Raw genomic sequence first — 26,862 nt, 5'->3', positions numbered from 1 at the left:
ACACCGTGAGTGTGGGCAAACCCAGTGTGGTACGAGCACTCCCCGTAAACATTTGCTTACAGTATTCCTCCCTCCCCGCAGCACGACTCAACAAGGGAGCCTAAAAAAAGTGACCACCGCCACCCCCTTGTGTCAGGGTGGAAATTAGACACTGAAGAGACCAGCAAACAGAAGAAGCTAAAATAAACAGAGAGAACTGCTTTGGAAGTGACAAGTGCAACAGATTACAACCCTGTAGTTAGCAATGACTACATAGGAAGGGGCCTTTAGATCTTGAGAAGTATAAGCCGGATCAAGGAACTATTTGAAAATGAACTGACACAACATTGTCCACAAAAGGTCCAGAGAAAGTCCTAGATGTATTTTTACTATTATAATTTTTTAATTAAAATTAAAAAAAAAATTTTAAGTTCTCTATTACTCCTTTAATTTTCATTTTTATAACCTACTATTACCTTGCCAAAAAAAAGACCCTCTTTTTAAACCAAACTTCATATATATATATTTTATAATTTTTGTGACTTTGTTTTTTTAATATTGTATTTTTGAGACTCTAACGTCTACTCTAGATTTTTAATCTTTGCTTTTTGGTATTTGTTATCAATTTTGTACCTTTAAGAACCCAATCTTCAGTACCCATTTTTACTTGGGAGCGAGATTACTGGCTTGACTGCTCTCTCCCTCTTAGGACTCTCCTTTTTCTCCACCAGGTGACCTCTATCTCCCCCCTCCCCCTTTTCTCTTCTACCCAACTAGGTGAATCTCTTTGTGTGTTCCGGGCTGTGGAGAACACTTAGGGAACTGATTACTGGCTGGATCTCTCTCCTTTTGATTCTGCCTTTTATCCTCCTGGCCACCTCTGTCTCCTTCGTCCCTCTTCTCTTCTCTTCTCCATGAACCTCTCTGAGTGTTGCAGACTGTGGAGAGCACATAGGAAAATAATTACTGGCTAGCTTGCTCTTGCCGCTTTTGATTCCTCCTTTTCTCCTCCTGGTCACCCCTATCTCCCTCCTCCCTTTACTCTTTTCCATGTAACTCTGTGCACCTCTCTGGGTGTCCCTCACTGTGGAGAAACTTTTCATCATTAACCTAGATGTTTTATCATCAGTGCTGTATAGATGGAAAACTCTTGAGGCTACTGTAAGAATAAGACTGAAAACCAGAGGCAGGAGGCTTAAATTCAAAACCTGAGAACACCAGAGAACTCCTGACTCCAGGGAACATTAATTGATAGGAACTCATCAAAAGCCTCCATACCTACACTGAAGCCAAGCACCACCCAAGGGCCAACAAATTCCAGAGCAAGACATACCACGCTAATTCTCCAGCAACACAGGAACATAGCCCTGAGTTTCAATATACAGGCTGGCCAAAGTCACACTAAACCCATAGATATCTCAAAACTCACTACTTGACACTTGATTGCACTCCAGAGAGAAGAAATCCAGCTCCACCCACCAGAACACCAACACAAGCTTCCCCAACCAGGAAACTTTGACAAGCCACCCATCCAACCCCACCTGCAGAGAGGAACCTCCACAATAAAGAGAAACCACAAACTGCCAGAATACAGAAAGGCCACCCCAAACACAGCAATATAAACAAGATGAAAAGGCAGAGAAATACTCAGCAGGTTAAGGAACAGGATGAATTCCTACCAAACCAAACTAAAGAGGAAGAGATAGGGAATCTACCTGATAAAGAATTCTGAATAATGAGAGTGAAAATGACCCAAAATCTTGAAAACAAAATGGAGTTACAGATAAATAGCCGGGAGACAAGGATTGAGAAGATGCAAGAAATGTTTAACAAGGACATAGAAGAAATAAAAAAGAGTCAATATATAACGAATAATGCAATAAATGAGATAAAAAACACTCTGGAGGGAACCAACAGTAGAATAACAGAGACAGAAGATAGGATAAGTGAGGTAGAGGATAGAATGGTAGAAATAAATGAAACAGAGAGGAAAAAAGAAAAAAGAATGAAAAGAAATGAAGACAATCTCAGAGACTTCTGAGACAATGTTAAACACCCCAACATTCGAATCATAGGCATCCCACAAGAAGAAGACAAAAAGAAAGACCATGAGAAAATACTTGAGGAGAAAATAGCTGAAAACTTCCCTAAAATAGGGAAGGAAATAGTCACCCAGGTCCAAGAAACCCAGAGAGTCCCAAACAGGATAAACCCAAGGCAAAACACCCCAAGACATACTAATCACATTAACAAAGCTCAAACGTAAAGAACAAATAATAAAAGCAGCAAGGGAAAAGCAACAAAAAACACACAAGGGGATTCCCATAAGGATAACAGCTGATCTTTCAGTAGAAACTCTTCAGGCCAGAAGGGAATGGCAGGACATACTTAAAGTGATGAAAGTGAAAAACCTACATCCTGGATTACTGTACCCAGCAAGGATCTCATTCAAATATGAAGGAGAAATCACAAGCTTTACAGACAAGCAAAAGCTGAGAAAATTCAGCACCACAAAACCAGCTCTCCAACAACTGCTAAAGGAGATTCTCTAGACAGGAAACACAGAACAGGTGTATAAACTCGAACCCAAAACAACAAAGTAAATGGCAACAGGATCATACTTATCAATAATTACCTTAAATGTAAATGGGTTGAATGCCCCAACCAAAAGACAAAGACTAGCTGAATGGATACAAAAACAAGACCCCTATATATGTTGTCTACAAGAGGCCCACCTCGAAACAAGGGACACATATAGACTGGAAGAGAAGGGCTGGAAAAAGATATTCCACAGAAATAGAGACCAAAAGAAAGCAGGAGTAGCAATACTCATATCAGGTAAAAAAGACTTTAAAATAAAGGCTGTGAAGAGAGACAAAGAAGGACACTACATAATGAGCAAAGGATCAATCCAAGAAGAAGATATAACAATTATAAGTATATATGCATCCAACGTAAGAGCACTGCAATATGTAAGACAAATGCTAACAAGTATGAAAGGGGAAATTAACAATAACACAATAATAGTGGGAGACTTCAATACCTCACTCACACCTATGGATAGATCAACTAAACAGAAAATTAACAAGGAAACACAAACTTGAAATGATACAATAGACCAGTTAGACCTAATTGATATCTATAGGACATTTCACCCCAAAACAATGAATTTCACCTTTTCCTCAAGGGCACATGGAACCTTATCCAGGATAGATCACATCCTGGGCCATAAATCTAGCCTTAGTAAATTCAAAAAAAATTGAAATCAGTCCAAGCATCTTTTCTGACCACAATGCAGTAAGATTAGATGTCAATTACAGGAGAAAAACTATTAAAACTTCCAACATATGGAGGCTGAACAACACACTGCTGAGTAACCAAAAAATCACAGAAGAAATCAAAAAAGGAATCAAAATATGCATAGAAATGAATGAAAATGAAAACACAACAATGCAAAACCTATGGGACACTGTAAAAGCAGTGCTAAGGGGAAGGTGCATAGCAATACAGGCTTACCTCAAGAAACAAGAAAAAAGTCAAACAAATAACCTAACTCTACACCTCAAGCAACTAGAAAAGGAAGAAATGAAGAACCCCAGAGTTAGTAGAAGGGAAGAAATCTTAAAAATTAGGGCAGAAATAAATGCAAAAGAAACAAAGAGACCATAGCCAAAATCAACATAGCCAAAAGCTGGTTCTTTGAGAAGATAAATAAAAGTGACAAACCATTAGCCAGACTCATCAACAAACAAAGGGAGAAGAATCAAATCAACAAAACCAGAAATGAAAATGGAGAGATCACAACAGACAACAAAGAAATACAAAGGATCATAAGAGACTACTATCAGCAACTATATGCCAATAAAATGGACAACTTGGAAGAAATGGACACATTCTTAGGAAAGTACAACTTTCCAAAACTGAACCAGGAAGAAATAGAAAATCTTAATAGACCCATCACAAGCATGGAAATTGAAACTGTAATCAGAAATCTTCCAGCAAACAAAAGCCCAGGACCAGATGGCTTCACAGCTGAATTCTACCAAAAATTTAGAGAAGAGCTAACACCTATCCTACTCAAACTCTTCCAGAAAATTGCAGAGGAAGGTAAACTTCCAAACTCATTCTATGAGGCCACCATCACCCTAATACCAAAACCAGACAAAGATGCCACAAAAAAAGAAAACTACAGGCCAATATCACTGATGAACATAGATGCAAAAATCCTTAACAAAATTCTAGCAAACAGAATCCAACAACATATTAAAAAGATCATATATCATGACCAAGTGGGCTTTATCCCAGGGATGCAAGGATTCTTCAATATCGGCAAATCAATCAACGTAATATACCACTTTAACAAATTGAAAGATAAAAACCATAGGATTATTTCAATAGATGCAGAGAAAGCCTTTGACAAAATTCAATATCCATTTATGATAAAAAAAAAAAAAACAGGACTAGAAGGAACATACCTCAACATAATAAAAGCTATATATGACAAACCTACAGCAAACATTATCCTCAATGGTGAAAAATTGCAAGCATTTCCCCTAAAGTCATGAAGAAGACAAGGGTGGCCACTCTCACCACTACTATTCAACATATTTTTGGAAGTTTTGGCCACAGCAATCAGAGCAGAGAAAGAAATAAAAGAATCCAGGTTGGAAAAGAAGAAGTAAAACTCTCACTGTCTGCAGATGACATGATCCTCTCCATAGATAACCCTAAAGATGCCACCAGAAAATTACTAGAGCTAATCAATGAAGATAGTAAAGTTGCAGGATATAGAACTAACACATAGAAATCCCTTGCATTCCTAGACACTAACAATGAGAAAACAGAAAGAGAAATTAAGGGCACAATTCCATTCACCATTGCAAAAGAATAAAATACTTAGGAATATATCTACCCAAAGAAACAAAAGACCTATAGATGGAACACTATAAAACACTGGTGAAAGAAATCAAACAGGACACGCACAGATGGAGAAATATACCATGTTCATGGATTGGAAGAATCAATATAGTGAAAATGATTATACTACCCAAAACAATCTATAGATTCAATGCAATCCCTATCAAGCTACCAACAGTATTTTCCCAAAACTAGAACAAAGAATTTCACAATTTGTATGGAAATACAAAAAACCTCAAATAGCCAAAGCAATCTTGAGAAAGAAGAATGCAACTGGAGGAATCAACCTGCCTGATTTCAGGCTCTACTACAAAGCCACAGTCATCAAGACAGTATGGTACTGGCACAAAGACAGAAATATAGATCAATGGAACAAAATAGGAAGCCCAGAGATAAATCCACGCACCTATGGACACCTTATCTTTGACAAAGGAGGCAAGAACATAGTGGAGAAAAGACAATCTGTTTAACAAGTGGTGCTGGGAAAACTGCTCAACCACTTGTAAAAGAATGAAACTAACACACTTTCTAACACCATACACAAAAATAAACTCAAAATGGATTAAAGGTCTAAACATAAGACCAGAAACTATAAAACTCCTAGAGGAAAACATAGGCAAAACACTCTCCAACATAAATCACAGCAGGATCCTCTATGACCCACCTCCCAGGGTATTGGACATAAAAGCAAAAATAAACAAATGGGACCTAATTAAAACTTAAAAGCTTTTGCACAACAAAGGAAATTTTAAGCAAGGTCAAAAGACAGCCTTCAGAATGGGAGAAAATAATAGCAAATGAAGCAACGGACAAAGAATTAATCTCAAAAATATACAAGCAACTCCTGCAGTAGCTCAATTCCAGAAAAATAAACGACCCAATCAAAAAATGGGCCAAAGAACTAAACAGACATTTCTCCACAGAAGACATACAGATGGCTAACAAACACATGAAAAGATGCTCAACATCACTCATTATCAGAGAAATGCAAATCAACACCCCAATGAGGTACCATGTCACTCCAGTCAGAATGGCTGCTATCCAAAAGTCTACAAGCAATAAATGCTGGAGAGGGTGTGGAGAAAAGGCAACCCTCTTACATTGTTGGTGGGAATGCAAACTAGTACAGCCACTATGGAGAACAGTGTGGAGATTCCTTAAAAAACTGGAAATAGAACTGCCATATGACCCAGCAATCCCACTACTTGGCATACACATCGAGGAAACCAGAATTCAAAGAGACATGTATACTGCAATGTTCATTGTAGCACTGTTTACAATAGCCAGGACATGGAAGCAACCTTGATGTCCATCAGCAGATGAACGGATAAGAAAGCTGTGGCACATATACACAATGGAATGTGACTCAGCCATTAAAAAGAATACATTTGAATCAGTTCTAATGAGGTGGATGAAACTGGAGCCTGTTATACAGAGTGAAGTAAGCCAGAAAGAAATATACCAATACAGCATGCTGCTGCTAAGTCGCTTCAGTCATGTCCGAATCTGTGCGACCCCATGGCAGCCCAGCAGGCTTCCCCGTCCTGGGATTCTCCAGGCAAGAACACTGGAGTGGGTTGCCATTTCCTTCTCCAATGCATGAAAGTGAAAAGGGAAAGTGAAAGTGAAGTCGTGTCCAACTCTTAGCGACCCCATGGACTGCAGCTTACCAGGCTCCTCCATCCATGGGATTTTCCAGGCAAGAGTACTGGAGTGGGTTGCCATTGCCTTCACCAATACAGTATACTAATGCATATATATGGAATTTAGAAAGATGTTAATGATAACCCTGTATGTGAGATAGCAAATGAGACACAGATGTACAGAACAGTCTTTTGGACTCTGTGGGAGAGGGCAAGGGTGGGATGATTTGGGAGAATGGCATTGAAACATGTACATTATCATATGTGAAACAGATTGTCAGTCCAGGTTCGATGCATGGGACAGGGTCCTCAGGAGTGGTGCGCTGGGATGACCCAGAGGGATGGGATGGGGAGGGAGGTGGAAGGAGGGTTCAGGATGCGGAACACATGTACACCCATGGCTTATTCATGTCAATGTATGGCAAAACCACTACAATATTGTAAAGTAATTAGTCTCCAATTAAAATAAATAAATTTATATTAAAAAAAGATGTTTCACATAGCAATCAGTCAATCAACAAAATACCATCATAGGAAAAAGTGATGGGGATCCATGAAAGAAATAATTGATGAGGTAGATTTCATTCCCATTAAATGTCTGCTCGGTAAAAATATACCATCAAGAGAACAAGAAGATGAGCCATAGTCTGGGAGAAAATATTAGCAAAAGACGTACCTGATGAAGACTCTAACCTAAAATATACAAAGAACTCTTAAAATTAATAAGAAGAAAACTAACATCTAATAAAACATAGACAAAAGATATGAATAGAGACCTCCCCAAGGAAGATACACAGATGGAAACAAGCATATGAAAAGATGATCCACATCATATACCATTAGCGAACTGAAAATTAAAAAAAAAAAAAAGCAGATATCACAACATGCCTTTTAGAATGGCCAGCATCCAAAGGACTGACAACACCAAATGCTGGTATGGATGTGAATCAACAAGAATTCTCATTCCTTGGTGGTGGTGATGCAAAATGGTAGAACCACTTTGGAAGACAGTCTGCAAGTTTCTTAGTAAACTATACATATTCAACAATGCTGGTAGGAATGTAAATTGGTACACCCACTATGGAAAACAGTATTGAGGTTCCTCAAAAAATCAAAAATAACACATAATATTCTCTGCAATTCCACTACTATCCAAAGGAATTGAAATCAGGACCTTGAAGAGAACTCTGCACTCCCACATTCATTGCAGGGCTACTCACAATAGCCAAGAGAGGGAAGTAGCCTAAGTGTCCAGGGACAGATGAATGGATAAAGAAGATGTAAAATATATATACAATGGAATATCATTCAGCCTTAAAAAGAAGCTAACCTCTCCAGTTATGACAGCATGGATATAACTAGAGGACACTATGTTATAGTGAAATAAGCCAGACACAGAAGGACAAATACTACACGACATTTATATGAGCAATCCAAAATGGTCAAAGTGAAAGAAGCAGAGAATAGAGTGGTGGTTGCCGGAGGCTATGGGAGAGTGGATGGGAAGGAACTGTAGACTTAAAAAACATTCACAGCCTAAAAGTTGACAGTTATGTTCTGTTTGGTAGAAACCTTTAGGACTTCTACCCTGGAGGCAGCATCTCGAGTAACCCTGAGGGTTCGAACTGCTCCGGGCAAGGGAGGGAGGGGAGGAGCCAAGTCATATAGAAGTTTTGCAACAAAGGGCGGGTAGTCTGAATATCAAAAGATTATCATAAGTGAAGGAAAACCAGATAACCCAAGTTAAGGAATTTAGCGCTTTTCCTTGTATGGGAAGATGCAAGAATCTGGGCTCACTGAAATCATTCCTTTGATATGAACCTCACCTATCTGTATCCCATAGTTTTACATCTTGTGTTCCCTCAAGGCTCACCATCTATGGGGGCTGCAACTGTTGATAACTGACAATGTTCTTTCACTGATATGGCAGGCAGTATTCCAATTCTCAGTATTAATCAAAAGTTATACAAAATGAATAAGTTCTAGGAAACTACTATATAATATAGAGCTTATAGTTAAGAATACTATATTGTACACTCTCTAAGAGGGCAAATACTATGATAAGTGTTCTTACCACACACAGAAAACATAAAGGGTGAGAAGGCAACTCTTAGAATGGCCATGATCAAAAAAGCTACAAACAATAAATGCTGGAGAGGGTGTACAGAAAAGGGAACATTCTTGCATTGTTGGTGGGAATGTAAATTGATACAGCCACTATGGAGAACAGTATAGAAATTCCTTAAAAATTAGGAATAAAACTACCACATGATCTAACAATCCCACGATTGGGCATATACCCTTAAGAAGTCATAACTGAATAAGACACATGTACTCCAATGTTAATTGCAGCACTATTTACAATAGCTAGGACATGGAAGCCACTTAGATATCCATTGATAGATGAATAGATAAAGAAGCTGTGGTATATATATATATATATAGGACATGGAAGCCACTTAGATGTCCATTGATAGATGAATAGATAAAGAAGCTGTGGTATATATATATATATATATATATATATATATATACAACAGAAAACTACTAAGCAATAAAAAGGAACACATTTGAGTCAGTTCTAATGTGCTGGATGAACCTAGAGCCAATTATATAGAGTGAAGTAAGTCAGAAGGAGAAATATAAATATCGTATACTGACGCATACATGTGGAATCTTGAGAGATAGTACTCTTGAAGGTATTTGCAGGTCAGGAATGGAGACGCAGATGTAGAGCTCAAACCACTGCTCTGTGATAACCAAGAGGGGTAGGAAGGAGTGGGAGGTGGGAGAGAGGTTCAAGTGGAAGGGGAAATATGTATACCTATTGTTGATTCATGTTGATGTATGGCAGAAACCAACACAATACCGTAAAGCAACTATACTCCAATTAAAAATAAACTTTAAAAAGAGTGAGTGGGAAATTTTGGAGGTAATGGATATGTTTATGGCATAAACTGTGGTGGTATTCGAGACAGCAAAAGAGACACTGATGTATAGAATAGGCTTATGGACTCTGTGGGAGAGGGAGAGGGTGGGAAGATTTGGGAGAATGGCATTGAAACATGTGAAGTCATGTATGAAACGAGATGCCAGTCCAGGTTCAATGCACGATGCTGGATGCTTGGGGCTGGTGCACTGGGACGACCCAGAGGGATGGTATGGGGAGGGAGGAGGGAGGAGGGTTCAGAATGGGGAACACATGTATAATTTTTTTTAAATTAAAATTGAAAAAAAAAAGAAAGAAATACAATTGAGAGCAGCAGTATTGCAAGTAAGAATATTAAATATATCTTGTCAAATAAAAAAAATAAATAAAAAAATAAAAATGGAAAAAAATTAAAAAAAATAAAAATAAAAATAAACTTTAAAAAGAGTGAGTGGGAAATTTTGGAGGTAATGGATATGTTTATGGCATAAACTGTGGTGGTAGTTTCAGAGTAGACTTAACTCCAAACTCATCAATTTGTATACATTAAATATGTATATGTCAATCATACCTTAATAAATTGCTTTTTTTTTTAACAAACTAAACATATTCTTGGGCTTCCAAGGTGGCTCAATGGTAAAGAATCCATCTGCATTGCAGGAGACATGGGTTCTATCCCTGAGTTGGGAAGATTCCCTGGAAAAGGAAATGGTAACCCACTCCAGTATTCGTGCCTGGGAAATCCCATGGATAGAGGAGCCTGGTGGGCTATAGTCCATGAGGTGGCAAAGAGTCAGACATGACTGAGCGACTAAACAACAAACATACTCTTACCCTACGATCTAGTGGTCATGCTCCTTGGTGTTTAGCCAGACGAGCTGGAAACTTACATCCACACAAAACCTGCATGCAGTTCTTTATAGCAGCTTAACTCATATTTTCCAAAACTTAAAAAAAGCAACAATGGTGTCCTTTAGCAGGTAACAGGATAAGTTATGGAATACTGTTCAGTGCAAAAAATGAATAAGTTTCCAAACCCTGAAGAGACGTGGAGGAACCTTAGATGTGTATTACTAAGTGAAAGAAACTAATGTGAAAAGGCTACACACTGCATGATTCCAACTACATGACTCCTGGAAAAAGCAGAACTATAGAAACAGTAAAAAGACCAATGGTTGCCTGGGACTGGGTGTGGATGGGCAGAGGGAGGGATGAACAGAGCACAGAGAGGTTTTACTGTTGTGAAACTGCTTTGTATGACCCTATAGGGGTGGATGCTGTTGTTTAGTCACTCAGTCATGTGCGATTCTTTGTGACCTCACAGATTGTAGCCTGCCAGGCTCCTCTGTTTATGGGATTTCTCAGGCAAGAACACTGGGGTGAGTTGCCTCTTCCTTCTCCAGGGGATCTTCCCATCCAGGGATTGAACCCGTGTCTCCTGCATGGGCAGGTGGATTCTTTACCGCTGACTCGCCAGGGAAACCCATAAGGCTGGATACAAGTCATCATCCATTTGTCTATATTCACAGTGGGTACAATACCAAGAATGAAGGTAATGCAAGTAAGCAAGTAAGTGTGCTAGGTCAGGACTGTTTGCTAAAGTAGCTTCCTAGATTGTAGCAAACAGCCCACTCTACTGGGGGACACTGACAGTGGGGGAGGCTGTACACGTGTCCAGGAAGAACACATATGGGAACTCTCTGTACTTTCTGCTCCATTTTGCTGTCAATCTAAAACTGCTTTAAAAAAGGAAACTTAAAAAAATCTTTGGGGCCTGGGGTGGTGGCTCAGTCCCACACCCTTCTCTCAGGATCTCAGTCTTGAGTGCAGGGCCAGGCCCTCTTACCCCTCTATCCAAAAGTGGGTGGGCCCCTCAATCCTCAGTTAGCTTGATTTGGATGCAGGCAGGACCCAAGGCTCCCCTCTTTGTGGATCTGAGAACATTTCTGCAGAGAAAGGCTCTCACTTCCTGAGATCCAAAAGGATGTGAGGGTGGCATCGCTTGACCACACCTGTCATGCCATGAGTGACAACTGCACCAGGCAAGTTGAGAACATATATGATGGTGATCCCACTGAGGGTGCTGACTCCATACCCTAAATGTGACTCAGGTGAAGGCCTAAGAGTTCCCCCTCTGCTGACCTGAGACCTCCATCTCAAATCAAGCTCATCACTTTTCTGTTACCCCTGAGAAGGATATGAGGACATCTCTTTCTGACATTTACAAGGATCTGCCATGGCAACCACAGAAGGAAATGGCACCCCACTCCAGTACTTTTGCCTGGAAAATCCCATGGATGGAGGAGCCTGGTAGGCTGCAGTCCATCGGGTCGCTAGAGTCGGACACGACTGAGCAACTACACTTTCACTTTTCACTTTCATGCATTGGAGAAGGAAATGGCAACCCACTTCAGTGTTCTTGCCTGGAGAATCCCAGGGACGGGGGAGCCTGGTGGGCTGCCATCTATGGGGTCCCACAGAGTTGGACACGACTGAAGTGACTTAGCAGCAGTAGCAACAGCAGCCATGGCAACAGAGAGGAATCCATGAGGTCTCTGCTGATATGGGCTTGGCAGGGCTGCTCTCCTTCCTCCTGGCACACCTTAGAAATATTTCTCTCTACTGACCTGACCTGGCCAACCTGTGCTGACCTGGGAACCCTCCTAGGCAGCAATCACAAGTCCCTGAGAACCCTCAACCTTAAGTGAGCAATTGCTCAGGCTGAGAACTTTGCCTGGGGCATGTTACCCTCCCCAGCCCACCTAAGGGCCTTTTCCTTCTGGCTCCTGTTTCTATTTTTTCTAATTTAAATTTATTCTTTTAATTGGAGGCTAATTACTGTACAATATTGTATTGGTTCTGCCACACATTAAAAGTCTTCCTGGGCAAGTCCACATCCTGGCAACCTCGACCCATTTCCCTATTGAAAAGCCTTCAGAGACTGCGTTCCCATCCCTGGAGTGATGTGAAATAGGGAAGTTGTATGTCAAGGCAGGATGGATGTGTTGACAAAGGATAAAACACTTTCATCTACCCCTTCTCTTTACTAGCCACACTTCACCTTTTGTGTAAATTCTCTTTGAACAGTTTTAACTTCCAAATGCAAGGGGCTGTCCAGCATGATTTTCTGGGCCCCTGATAATTTGGGTTCTCTGACGTTGGATATGTAGATGATTGGCCTAGAGCCAGACATCCTGGAATGTGAAGTCAAGTGGGCCTTAGAAAGCATCTCTATGAACAAAGATAGTGGAGGTGACAGAACTCCAGTTGAGCTATTCCAAATCCTGAAAGATGATGCTGTGAAAGTGCTGCACTCAATATGCCAGCAAATTTGGAAAACTCAGCAGTGGCCACAGGACTGGAAAAGGTCAGTTTTCATTCCAATCCCAAAGAAAGGCAATGCCAAAGAATGCTTAAACTACCACACAACTGCACTCATCGCACATGCTAGTAATGCTATGCTAAGTCACTTCAGTGATGTCTGACTCTGTGTGACCCCATAGACGGTAGCCTACCAGGCTCCCCCGTCCCTGGGATTCTCCAGGCAAGAACACTGGAGTGGGTTGCCATTTCCTTCTCCAATGCATGAAAGTGAAAACTGAAAGTGAAGTCGCTCAGTCGTGTCCAACTCTTAGCCATCCCATGGACTGTAGCCTACCAGGCTCCTCCGTCCATGGGACTTTCTAGGCAAGAGTACTGGAGTGGGGTGCCATTGCCTTCTTCGCACGCTAGTAAAGTAATGCTTAAAATTCTCCAAGCCAGGCTTCAGCAATATGTGAACCGTGAACTTCCTGATGTTCAGGCAGGTTTTAGAAAAGGCAGAGGAACCAGAGATCAAATTGCCAACATCCGCTGGATCATGGAAAAAGCAAGAGAGTTCCAGAAAAACATCTATTTCTGCTTTATTGACTATGCCAAAGCCTTTGACTGTGTGGATCACAATAAACTGTGGAAAATTCTGAAAGAGATGGGAATACCAGACTACCTGATCTGCCTCTTGAGAAATTTGTATGCAGGTCAGGAAGCAACAGTTACAACTGGACATGGAACAATAGACTGGTTCCAAATAGGAAAAGGAATTCGGCAAGGCTGTATATTGTCACCCTGTTTATTTAACTTATATGCAGAGTACATCATGAGAAACGCTGGACTGGAAGAAACACAAGCTGGAATCAAGATTGCTGGGAGAAATATCACTAAACTCAGATATGAAGATGACACCACCCTTATGGCAGAAAGTGAAGAGGAACTAAAAAGCCTCTTGAAGAAAGTGAAAGTAGAGAGTGAAAAAGTTGGCTTAAAGCTCAAAATTCAGAAAACTAAGATCATGGCCTCTGGTCCCATCACTTCATGGGAAATAGATGGGGAAACAGCGGAAACAGTGTCAGACTTTATTTTTCTGGGCTTCAAAATCACTACAGATGGTGACTGCAGCCATGAAATTAAAAGACGCTTACTCCTTGGAAGGAAAATTATGACCAACCTAGATAGCATATTCAAAAGCAGAGACATTACTTTGCCAACAAAGGTCTGTCTAGTCAAGGCTATGGTTTTTCCTGTGGTCATGTATGGATGTGAGAGTTGGTCTGAGAAGGAGGCTGAGTGCGGAAAAATTGATGCTTTTGAACTGTAGTGCTGGAGAAGACTCTTGAGAGTCCCTTGGACTGCAAGGAGATCCAACCAGTCCATTCTGAAGATCAGCCCTGGGATTTCTTTGGAAGGAATGATGCTGAAGCTGAAACTCCAGTACTTTGGCCACCTCATGTGAAGAGTTGACTCATGGAAAAGACTCTGATGCTGGGAGGGATTTGGGGCAAGAGGAGAAGGGGACAACAGAGGATGAGATGGCTGGATGGCATCACTGACTCCATGGACGTGAGTCTCAGTGAACTCCGGGAGTTGGTGATGGACAGGGAGGCCTGGACTGCTGCGATTCACAATGTTGCAAAGAGTCAGACACGACTGAGTGACTGATCTGATCTGATCTGATATTGTCATTAAATATTACCTTTCTCTGCTTTATTCAGACTTCTCAATTATTTTGATATGCTTATTGCTGTGGTTACATATTTCCATGCACTGTTTTGGGCACAGAGTTTTCCTTTTTATCACCTGACATACATGCTGGATCAGTCGATCAGAAGGAAGGCAAATGAAGGAACACAAAGTTGGCCTCAGGCGAGGAGGAATGGCAAAGTGTGGGCATCAGACTTATTTAGGCCAGGAGTCTACTTCCAACCGTCATTTAAGCACTGTGAGAAACTGAATACCTTACCAAACTCTGCAAGCCTCAATTTCTTCATCTGTGAAATGGGTTTCAGAAGGTCTGTCTTGGGGACTGAGAATAATGCCTGTAAAATGCATGGCCCATTGCCTGGCCTGTCCTGAGACTGTCAAGGATGCCAGTCCTTACTGTGATCAATTGTCCCTGGAGATTCAACCCACTACACTGTGATTCAATTTTCAACCCAGGAGATGTCAAAGAATAAGCAGGGGTCTGGAAAATCCCATGGATGGAGAAGCCTGGTGGGCTGAAGTCCATGGGGTCGCTAAGAGTCGGACACGACTGGGCGACTTCACTTTAACTTTTCATTTTCATGCATTGGAGAAAGAAATGGCAACCCACTCCAGTGTTCTTGGCTGGAGAATCCCAGGGATGGTGGAGCCTGGTGGGTTGCCATCTATGGGGTGGCACAGAGTCCGACACGACTGAAGCGACAGCAGTAGCAGCAGGCCAGAGAACCCTCTATCAGAAAAATCCTGGTTAGCAAGGAAAACTAGCATATCCCAGTTAAGTGTATGCCACTGAAGGTCACCATGAGGTAGATATCCTCAGGGGATGTAACACAAAGCTCCCAAATATTTCAAGGGCCCCAAACTTACCTATCTCTCACTTGCCCTTTTTCATAAACCACTCCCACTTTCATTCATTTAAGCACCCACAAATGTCTATTCCTTCCCTATTGTTTGCCACATTACAGTCAAGATAACTTGATTTCAATTATTATTAATTTTTTAGTGGCATGGGCTCTGGCTCCCTCACCCCGAAGGCAGAGTGTGCCAGTCCAGCGGCTTCAAGGCATCATCCTACCTCAGGGGAGTGCCACCCTGATTTCTGGGAAACTCCATAGACAAAAGACAACATGAATAAACCATCTAATCTCCACAGGGTTTCCCTGTACTGGAATAAGAGCACAGGACACATTCCATGGCAGCTTCACATGATTGCTCTCTGATTTACTCACAATCCCAAAGCACAGGCAGACTCAGAAAATACTGCAGGTTTGGGTCTCAACCTCGAAAGGAAAGTCCACATCACAATTGACTCATACGAATTTTTTGGTTTCCCAGTGCTTTCATAAAATTTATGTTTACGCTATGCTATAGGCTATTAAGTGGGCAATAGCATTATGCCTAAGGACAATATAGGTATCTTAAATAAAAACACCTCTTTGCTAAAAGAAAAAAGATGCTAACCATTATCTGAGCCTTCACTGAGTCCATCATTTTTGCTGCTGAGGGTGTGAACATTGCAAGAGTTATCAAAACGTGACACACAGACATGAAGTGAGCAAATGGTGTTGGCAACATGGAGCCGAAAGACTTGCTGGAAGCAAGGTTGACTAACACAAACTTTTAATTTGGTAAAGAAAAAGAACAAAGAAAAGAAAAGCAGTACCTGTGAAATACAATAACACAACATGCAACAGAGTGAAGTGTGTCTGTAACTGTTAAGGGCAGTTTCCCATCCCAGGCTTTGTCTTTAAACTATGTAGCCCACCATGTGAGAACCTGGTCCCTGGTCATGATTAGGACAGCCTCGTCCAGCCCGCCATGCACTCAACTTATGATTATTTCCCACCAGAAGACTTATACTTTCCCAAGGCCCACCACTCCCCTGCATCAGGGAATTCACATTTGACTGCTATCATGTCACCATTTCCTTTACAAGACAGCTGCTTCTCGACTATAATTTTATGGTCAGTGGCTAGATCTTTGTCTCAGCTCTCCAAGTACTAGCATGGAGTCTTCTATGAGCAGAGGCTCAATTACTGTTTAGGGAATAAGTGAGCCTGTGAGCATGAGGATGAATTTCTTAGAATTTAATTTTATATTTTTGAATTAACAAAGCATACACTGTCATTTATAATTTTGTAAAACACAGACTATGAAAGATGAGGAAACAAAATACCATCCATCTTATTTTCCCTCTGTTTCTTGATCCCACATATTGCACTGCTTAATTTTTTCATACTGTCAAGGAAATAACATATTGTAATGCCAGGTTATCTTGCACCAGCTTACTAAATAACATGGAAGCTTTCCCACTTCTTTTACACAACAGAAAAACTCTTATCCTTAAGACCGATAAACAACAGTAAGTGTGACTGATGTCATTCGTACACTTAGATTATAAGCTTTCATTAAGGAGCAACCTTTGAAAAGTAGCAAGAACATAAAAACACAGATTTATCTCTAAGTTCCTCATACAGAACACAAACCCCAAGGAATTATACACTGTGCACCCTCTGGGATGCCCCGTTCTATACTACTTATAGAACACTGAATGCTATCTTCAGCCACAAAGTACAGAATTTGGCTCAGCTTCATTAGGTGTGGGAAGAATTGCTGGAGGAACACTGGGACATCCGCTGGCTTGGGCCCTCTCTTCCTCACCTCTCAAAGCTGTGATACCCAAGATCTCTGATAGCTGACAGAAGGCGTGGGGTTGGCGAGGGGAAGAAGCCTGGCAGGGTGTTCTACAGTCCTCATTCAGAGTCCCCATCTTCATATCTCTCAGAGTCTGGCACTCCTCCCTTTCCCGAACTGTGTCCACAAGCCTCCAAACAAAGTTTCACCTCTTAGAGTTCGGCAGGGGAGAAGTCCGGGAATTGAGTGCATGCGTGTCGCTTAGTGTCGCCATCTTTACTGCCCCATGCCTCGTTGGCACTCGGCGCTCTCCCGGTGACTGTAGTTAGGGCCTAGGTTTCCTTCATTTACAGAATCAAATAATCGCTTACCTTACAAAATGTCTTAGATCAAGATATACCGAAGAAATGGGCCTAAGAGAGTTGTAGAACCATCCCCTGCCGATCACAGAGATGAGACTTTGGGAGTTATCTTTGTTACAGGATGGGGGAATGGTCCCTTGAGTCCACATTCAGGTCCTCACCTTGCCTACAGATCAGTCCTGGGAATCCACTCTTAGCCACACGAACACGCTGAACATCAGTCCGAGCTCTTCGCCACCAGCACGGAAGTTTTGCAGAGACCCTTCCGGCTATGGCTGCCCTGTGCACGATCTCTGAAGGATGATGGAAGGGGCGGGGCTCTGTGGGGACCCCGTCATTCAGTGTTCAGCAGTCCCTGGGTCATCCCTTAGGGTCCTCACCATGCAGTCTGTCAGAGCCCAGGACCTTTCTCACTACGGACTGGAGGCTTCCTGGCCCAAACCAAGCCCTCACCTCTCCAAGTCCCTAGTGGGGAGTCAGGGCGCTTCTCTGAGCATCTCTCCTCGACAGGGGGAGCATCACCCTGTGAGCATTCCTCCTTGATGGGAGAGACCCTCTCATTAGCACTGATGGTCCTCATCTCCCCAGTGGTGATGGCCAAGATGCCACCCTCCTAAAAACTTGGGGTTCCATCCATTCCCTCGCTGAGACCAGACAGAAATGAAGAGGCTTCTCATCCCTATAACTGTGCCTGGAGCCTCTGGGGTTAGGAATAGGGGCAATGGTCTGTAAAGCCTCCTCATTTGTGGGTCTAGTGATACTTCTTCAATCAGGGACCTCACCATGGTCCTGGTCAGTCCTGGGACCTGACCCTCCAACCTGAGATTCTCCCTCTACTGAACTGAGGCCATTTTTCTTAGACTGAGACTTTGACCTCACAGAGAACTACAAGGCTTATAAGAGGGAATGTCCTGTCTAGGCATTCTAGGCCTGAGAGCAAGTTTGGGCAGGTCTCTCAGTGACCTGTATTTAACCATGGTTGTCTCTCCAGTCCCCACTTCACATCAGATCGATCGCTCAGTCTTGTCCAACTTTTGTGACCCCATGAATCCCAGCACGCCAGGCCTCCCTGTCCATCTCCAACTCCCAGAGTTCACTGAGACTCACGTCCATCGAGTCAGTGATGTCATCTAGCCATCTCATCCTCTGTCGTCCCCTTCTCCTCTTGACCCCAATCCCTCCCAGCATCAGTCTTTCCCAATGAGTCAACTCTTCGCATGAGGTGTCCAAAGTACTGGAGTTTCAGCTTCAGCATAATTCCTTCCAAAGAAATCCCAGGGCTGATCTCCTTCAGAATGCAGTGGTTGGATCTCCTTGCAGTCCAAGGGACTCTCAAGAGTCTCCTCCAACACCACAGTTCAAAAGCATCAATTCTTCCGCACTCAGCCTTCTAAGCAGTCCAACTCTCACATCCATACATGACCACAGGAAAAACCATAGCCTTGACTAGACCGACCTTTGTTGGCAAACTAATGTTTCTGCTGTTGAATGTGCTATCTAGGTTGGTCATAACTTTCCTTCCAAGGAGTAAGCGTCTTTTAATTTCATGGCTGCAGTCACCATCTGTAGTGATTTTGAAGCCCAGAAAAATAAAGTCTGACACTGTTTCCACTGTTTCCCCATCTATTTCCCATGAAGTGATGGGACCAGAGGCCATGATCTTCGTTTTCTGAATGTTGAGCTTTAAGCCAACTTTTTCACTCTCTACTTTCTCTTTCATCAAGAGGCTTTTTAGTTCCTCTTCACTTTCTGCCATAAGGGTGGTGTCATCTGCATATCTGAGGTTGGTGATATTTCTCCCAGCAATCTTGATTCCAGCTTGTGCTTCTTCCAGTCCAGCGTTTCTCATGATGTACTCTGCATATAAGTTAAATAAACAGGGTGACAATATACAGCCTTGCCGAATTCCTTTTCCTATTTGGAACCAGTCTGTTGTTCCATGTCCAGTTCTAACTGTTGCTTCCTGACCTGCATACAAATTTCTCAAGAGGCAGATCAGGTAGTCTGGTATTCCCATCTCTTTCAGAATTTTCCACAGTTTATTGTGATCCACACAGTCAAAGGCTTTGGCATAGTCAATAAAGCAGAAATAGATGTTTTTCTGGAACTCTCTTGCTTTTTCCATGATCCAGCGGATGTTGGCAATTTGATCTCTGGTTCCTCTGCCTTTTCTAAAACCAGCTTGAACATCAGGAAGTTCATGGTTCACATATTGCTGAAGCCTGGCTTTGAGATTTTTGAGCACTACTTTACTAGCGTGTGAGATGAGTGCAATTGTGTGGTAGTTTGAGCATTCTTTGGCATTTGCCTTTCTTTGGGATTGCCCCACTTATGGGGGCCCAAATTTTGTCTAGCTCTTGGATTAAAAGATTCCTGGGGAACACCACATGCCAGCAACCTCTTGAGCAGTGTCCCTAATGCAAACCTTACAGTTTCATGTCCCAGACTTGACCTGAGATGGGAAAAATAACACAGAAGGCAGGGGGCAGAATGGGGTGTGCTCCCAGAGAAAAATGCTGCTCCATTCTTTTCAAAAGCCAGAGTCAGTCTCTACTCATGACTTGTTTTAATTGATTGACAGGCATACTTTTCAAACATTGTACTGCATGTAATCATGCTTCACAAATACTGTGTTTCGTTACAACCTGAAAGTTTATGGTAACCATGCTTTGAACCTGTCTATGGCATCATTTTCCCAACATCATGTATTCACTTGGGGTCCCTGTTCCACATATTGTTAATTCTTTAAATATTTTAAACTCTTTCCTTATTTTATTTCTTATGGTGCTCTGATTACTTGTCTTTGTTACTATTATAACACATTTGTAAATTAAGCTATGTGCATTTTTTAGACATCTTCTAGTAAGTGCACAATAGGATTAACAACTTTTATAAGCACCGGGAATCCCCCAAATTGCTAATGATTTACTCTATGGCCATTTTCACTTTATGGCAGTGATCTAGAACCCAAGTCACCATATCTGAGATATGAGTACAATTCTAAAGGAAAAAAGCCATCCAAGATGGTTTTGTGCTATTCTGATTGAGGTTATCGGACACTGCACAGAGAGACGATCTTACTGTCCCTATCATCTGTTTCTCTTCTTTATTCCTGTCATTTATTGATGTAGCCTTCAAGGCTTTGTGCCTAAAGAAGTGTATTGGAATATATCCAGAGTCCTTACTTTTATCCCAGGATACATTTGAGTGTTAAGGAACACAAGCTCTGTTTTAGGGCAAGAGGAATATAACAGCATCGGATCTAGAGGAATTCAGAGAGGAATCTAATTCCAGGCCTATCAGTCACTAGTGTTCCCCAGCAAGGGCTCACTGCCTGATGCACATAGAAACCAATACTATGGAACAGGCTTTTGAGAGACAAACTTTAATCCAAGGTGGATTAGCAAGAAGACAAGAAGTAGGGCTCTCAAATCTGTCTCCTCAATCCAGAGTTTGACGTAAAATGAAAGGGTTTAGGGGAACTGCAAACTTGGAAGCTAATTGGCTAGTCTTGAATTAGTTCATGTACGTTATTCACGCTGCTAGAAGCCAGATTTTCCATATTGAAGGACTTCATACAGTTCTCCCCTGGCAACATTGCTACTCTGAGAGTTCCCCAGACTGAACCCTCTTGGTTCTGCAGTCATCCTGGAAACATAGGCTCCTTTTTGGCACATGCATAGTGCTGCCTCTAAAAATAACTCAAGGTTTGATTAATCAACAACCTGTTTTAAGGAGGCAAAACCACTTTAAACTGGTCAATGCTTTATGCTTCAATCCCCCCATTTCTCTTTGTACATTCTTCAAGCTTGTAGGAAATCATCCTCAATTTGGTTAACGAGTCTCAAATTCTGTAGAAAATGATAATCCCAGGTCCCAAATTTTTGTACCAACAGGACTGGAGTGTTATATAAGGATTGACAAGGTTGGATTAATTGGTATTTAAGAAAGGTGATTATCAGAGGCTTTGTTTCCTTCACATGTCTATTTTCAGGCTATTGCTTGAAGTTTGGCGTTTTGGTGCCTGGATGGAATTTATTAATATTGGGTCATCTGTCTTGGCTCTTCCTGGCCACTCATCAGCGCAAACTGAGCTCTGCAGTTGACTGACCAATTTTTTCCACTGTAGTGCTCAAAAATTACAGAGGAAGGAACACTCCCAAGCTCATTCTATGAGGCCACCATCACACTGAGAGCAAAACGAGATAGATAAGCACACACACACAAAAAAAGAAGAAAAGTAAAGAAAAAGACAGGCCAATATCACTAAAGACCACAGATGCAAAAATCCTAAACAAAATACTAGTGAACCAAAAAAGACAGTCTCTTCAATAAATGGTGCCTTGAAAACTAGACAGTTACATGTAAAATAATTAATTTAGAATATGCTCTAACACCATACATAAAAATAAACTCAAAATGGATCAAAGCCTGAAATGTAAAGCTAGACACTATAAAACTCTCAGAGGAAAACCTAAGCAGAGCACTGTTTGACATAAGTTTCAGCAGTATTTTTTTCTTTTAGTAAAATGGTTTTTGATCCATCTCCTGGAGTAATGAAAATAAAAACAAAAACAAACAGGTGACCCTTAATTGAAGTCAAAAGCTTCCATAGAGCAAAAGAAACCATAAACAAAAAGACAACTCACAGAATGAGAGGAAATATTTGCAAACAAAGCAAACAACAGCAGAATAATCTCCAAAATATATAAATAGCTCAGGCACCTCTGTGTCAAATAAACAATCCCATAGAAAAGTAGGCAGAGTGTATAAACAAACATTCCTTCAAAGAAGACATACAGATGACCAAAATGCATATGAAAAGATGCTCAACATCACTAATTATCAGAGAAATGCAAATGATAAGTACACCAGCCAGGATGGTCATCATCCCCAAATCTGCAAACAATAAATGATGGAGTGTAGAGAACAGTCACTATGGAGAACATTATGGAAGCTCCATGAAAAACTAAAAATAGAGTTACCATATGATCCAGCAATCCCACTCCTGGCACATATCCAGAGAAACCTATGATTCATAAATACACATGCACCCAATCTTCATTATAACACTATTTACATTAGCCAAGACATGGAAGTAACTTAAATGTCCATCTACAGAGAAATGAATAATGCAGATGTGGTACAATGGAATATTACTCAGCCATAAAAAAGAGATAATGCCATGTGCAGCAACATGGATGGACCTAGGGAATGTCATACTAAGTAAGACACAGAAACACAAACATCATATGACAACACTCATATGTAGAATCCAATTTTTAAAAATGACACAAATGAACTTATTTACAACATAGAAAGAGACTTTGGGATACCTAAAACAAGCTTATGGTTACCATTGGAGAAATGTTGAGGGAGGGATACATTAGGAGCTTGGGATAAACATATACAACTGTCATGTTGGACTCTTTGTGACTCCATGGACTGTAGTCCAACAGGCTCCTCTGTCCATGGAATTTCCAGGCCAGAATACTAGAGTGAGTTTCCATTTCCTACTCTAGGGGATCTTCCCGATCAGGGGACCGAACGTGCTTCTCTTGTGTCTCCTCCATTGGCAGGTGGATTCTTTACCATTGCACCACCCGGGAAGTCCACATACACAACTGTATATACTAGAGATAACCAAAAAGGACCTACTGTATAGCAGAGAGAACTCTACTCAATATTCTGTAATAAACTGTATGAGAAAAGAATCTGAAAATGAAGGAATACATGTGTATGTATAACTGAGTCACTTTGTTATACACCTGAAACTAACACAACACTGTAAATCACTTATACTCCAGGAAAATAAGACAAAAAAATAATACCACCATAATATTCAGCAATCCCACTCCTGGGAAAATATCCAGAGAAAATCATAATTCGAAAAAGGTACAGCACCCAATGTTCATTGCAGCATTATTTACAATACCTGTGACATGGAAGCAACCTAAATGTCCATCAACAGAGGAGTAGATAAAGACGTGGTCTGTAAATACAAAGGAGTATTACTCAGCCATAACAAAGAATGAAAGAATGCCATCTGCAGCAACATGGGTGTACGCAGGGATTGTAACGCTAAGCGAATTAAGTCAGACAAAGACAAGTATATCCCTCATATGTGCAATCTAATTTTAAAAAGTGATAAAATGAACTTATTTACAAAACAGAAAGATGATGAAAACAAACTTATGGTTACTAAAGGGGAAACGTAGTGAGGGAGAGAGAAATCAGCAGCTTGGGATGAACATACACACACCATTATATATGAAATAGATAACCAACAAGGACCTCCTACGTAGCACAGGAAACTCTAATCAATATTCTGTGATAACCTATATGAAAAGAGAAACTGAAAATTAATGAATGTACATAAATGTATAACTGAATCACTTTGCCATATACCTGAAATTAACACAATATTGTAAATCAACTGTACTCCAATAACATTTAAAAAATAGACTACCTGGGCATATATCTGAAGAAAACCATAATTCGAGTAGGTACAAGCACACCCATGGTCACTGCAGCACTGTTTACAATAGCCAAGACATGGAAACTACCTACAGGTCCATGAATAAAAATGTGATACATAAATACAATGGAATCATACTCAGCCATAAAAAAGAATGAAAGAATGTCATTTGCAGCACCGGATGGGCTTAAGAGATTTTCATAATGAATGAAGTAAGTCAGACAAAGACAAATACCATATTATATCACTCAAAGGTACTATCTAATTTTAAAAAATGACACAAATGTACTTATTTAAAATACAGAAACAGACTCTCACATTCTGAAAACAGACTTATGATGACTAAAGGGGAAACATGGCAGGGGGATGGATACATTAGAAATTGGGATGAACATACACAAACCAGCAATATATAAAATAGATAGCCGAAAAGGACCTCCTATATAGCATAGGCAACTCTACTCAATATTCTGTAATAACCTATATGGGAAAGAATCTGGAAAAGATTGAATATATATGTAACTGAATCACTTTGCTGTGCACCTGAAACACAAGATTGTAAGTCAATAATTCTCCAGTAAAAGTATTTTTTTAAAAAAGGATATCCATCTGTAACAATATCTACAGGCAATCACCTTCAGTTCAGTTCAGTCACTCAGTCGTGTCCGACTCTTTGCGACCCCATCAACCGCAGCACGCCAGGCCTCCCTGTCCATCACCAACTGCCAGAGTCCACCCAAACCCATGTCTGTTGAGTCAGTGATGCCATCCAACCATCTCATCCTCTGTCATCCTCTCTCCTTCTGACCTCAATCTTTCCCAGCATCAGTGTCTTTTCAAATGAGTCAGCTCTTCGCATCAGGTGGCCAAAAGCATGAGTAAAAAACTCCATCACCTCCATAAAGCAAGGTTTCCAGTCCAGGAGCAAGGCGTTTATCCCCCGATTCAGAGGACCCTCATTAATAACAGGTTTAATAAAATTTTGTCACAGTCATCCAATAGCCAACTTCCTATTAGCCAATCCCAACACATGTAACAGTCAGACATAGTTAAACATAGGCAAATAAATCCAAAGACCTGGGACCTTAAAGTAGTGTTTGGGGCTCTAACCCAATCGTTGAATACCTCAGCAGCTCTAACTTCTTGCACTGTCCCCTCGGGAGGGTCCCTAACCAACCCCTCATCCTAGCCTCTGGATTTTATCCAGATGCAAGAAACTCCACTAGGCGGGACCCTAACCCACAGGGTTGTTGTCATTGTTCAGTTGCTCAGGTGTGTCTGACTCTTTGCCACCCCATGGACTATGACATGCCAGGCTTCCCTGTCCTTCACTGTCTCCTGGGGTTTGCTCAAACTCGTTTCCATTGAGTTGGTGATGCCATTCAGCAGTCCAGTCCTCTCTAACCCACAGCCCTGATGAGATTATTAGACTACTGCTGCTGCTGCTAAGTCGCTTCAGTCGTGTCCGACTCTGTGCGACCCCATAGACGGCAGCCCACCAGGCTCTGCCGTCCCTGAGATTCTCCAGGCAAGAACACTGGAGTGGGTTGCCATTTCCTTCTCCAATGCATGAAAGTGAAAAGTGAAAGTGAAGTCGCTCAGTCGTGTCTGACTCTTAGTGACCCCATGGACTGTAGCCCACCAGGCTCCTCCATCCATGGGGTTTTCCAGGCAAGAGTACTGGAGTGGGGTGCCATTGCCTTCTCTGTTATTAGACTACAGGCACATTCTAACTACACGTAGCACATTTAGCTATAGGAACATTATAATGAGGTTACTCACCCCAAAGATATATGATCCAGGAGCTATTCCTTTTCTTAAAAGGAAAGGAGCCAAAGAAGCCCAAGGAGCCCAGAGTGCCATGGCTAGGAAACAGGAACCTGAGAGCCGACTTTCTAGACAAACTCAGTCGAGGTGGCCACTCAGGGTTGGTGCTGAGAACCACCAGGGGCTAAGTGCATCAAGCAGATGGTCACAAGTCCTAAATTTCAACTAGGCTTCCCAAACTCACTGAACATGGGCTCACTGACAGATGTGCACAGAAGCCAATATTTATGGCAAGAGCTTTTGAGAAAAGAGCTTTACTGCAAGGCCGACCAAAGCAGGAGGCAAGGTATCAAATCTGTCTTCAATCCAGCAGCCTGGGTGAAATCTAAGGGGTCACGGGAATTTCTAACTTGGAAGCTAATTGGCTAGTCTTAAATTAGTCCATCAGCTACTCAGGTTACAGGAAGCCAGGCTGTCCTTATTGAAGGACTTCTCATTTTGCAATGGCCCTTGGGGCAACATTTGTATTCTCTGAGTTCCCCTAAATTGAGGATCTTGGCTCCAGGGTCATCCTGAGGTCATGGGTTCCTTCTTGGACACATGCAGTTCTTTCTTTGTAAAATGACTCAAGGTGTGATTAATCAACAATCTCTTTGAGGAGGCAAAAGCAATTTAAGCTGGTCAATTGTTTCACATACTGTTTCACTAGCCTTCTGAACTCCAGCACATTAACCAAACTCCAAGACAAAGAAAATCACAGTGAATTCAAATGTTGCCTAGCAAGGACAATCATGTAATAGTCACACCAGAGGATGTAACATAGAATGTGCTTGAGGTAGAATCTTTCCCAGTTGCAAACAACTCAAAGTTCTTAGAATTTTTGTCATTGACCAGTATCTTCCCTCCTAGCTACCCTTTCATCTAAATTACCAATATTTCCACGTATTTAAGTACCAACAGAAAATCTAGAACTTGCCTAGAATTTGCCCAATTACACACAAGATAAAAACAATCAAGTACCTTCTTAATGGAAAGGTCTCTGGCTCCCTCAACCCAGGGTAAATGTCACCAGTGCAGGAGTCTCTGGACTCTCTGAGGTCCTCCATCTGAGAATCTGGCCATGCCCACCACTCCCAC

The 26,862-nt window shown here is 41.4% G+C and overlaps 1 pseudogene across 1 annotated transcript in view; it reads right to left on the bottom strand.

Annotated features, from left to right (window-relative positions):
- LOC147340025 (melanoma-associated antigen B3-like) overlaps window positions 1–26,027 on the bottom strand; it is a 112,805-nt pseudogene extending 86,778 nt beyond the window's left edge. Inside the window, exon 1 of the transcript XR_015159200.1 lies at window positions 25,741–26,027. The product of XR_015159200.1 is annotated as a melanoma-associated antigen B3-like (transcript). The remainder of the gene's footprint in view (window positions 1–25,740) is intronic.
- Window positions 26,028–26,862: the final 835 nt, after the last annotated feature.

Source organism: Bos grunniens, chromosome X (assembly GCF_055505025.1).
Source record: "Bos grunniens cultivar Pamir isolate PY7600 chromosome X, Bosgru_T2T1.0, whole genome shotgun sequence".
Classification (NCBI taxonomy): domain Eukaryota; kingdom Metazoa; phylum Chordata; class Mammalia; order Artiodactyla; family Bovidae; genus Bos; species Bos grunniens.
Note: the sequence above shows the minus strand (reverse complement) of the source record. Positions and strands in the feature narration are given on the sequence as shown.